Below are 417 nucleotides of genomic sequence, written 5' to 3'. Positions count from 1 at the left end.
AGCCTGCTTTCCGCTCTTGGGAAGGACCAGCACCTGCTCTGCGCTCTGGTGTCGCTTGTTGGCCGAACCTGGCCTCAGAGTGCCACCCAACAGTCTGTCCCTGTCTCTTTACTGCCCCGTATCACGTGGCCAACCAGCCAGGCTCCTTCCCTTCTCGCTCTTTGGGACCTGGAAATTACAAACCCTAATTGAGTCTAAAGTGCTTGTATTTGTGTTCCTTCACTTTCCCGCTAGGAATGCATTTGCGCCCCCCCAGCCCCCCACCCGCCACCACACACACACACACATTCACGCCTCCTGTTTTATTTCTGAGATGTGACGCGTACCAAACTCACCTCATCGTGAGTTAAGCCCTTGACTAGGACTCTGCCCAGCCGGGCGTAGGCTCCTTTCCTGACACCACTAGCATCCGGAGAC

This window comes from Equus quagga, chromosome 6 (genome assembly GCF_021613505.1).
Source record: "Equus quagga isolate Etosha38 chromosome 6, UCLA_HA_Equagga_1.0, whole genome shotgun sequence".
NCBI lineage: Eukaryota > Metazoa > Chordata > Mammalia > Perissodactyla > Equidae > Equus > Equus quagga.
The sequence above is the reverse complement of the archived record's forward strand: the minus strand, read 5'-3'. Positions refer to the sequence as shown.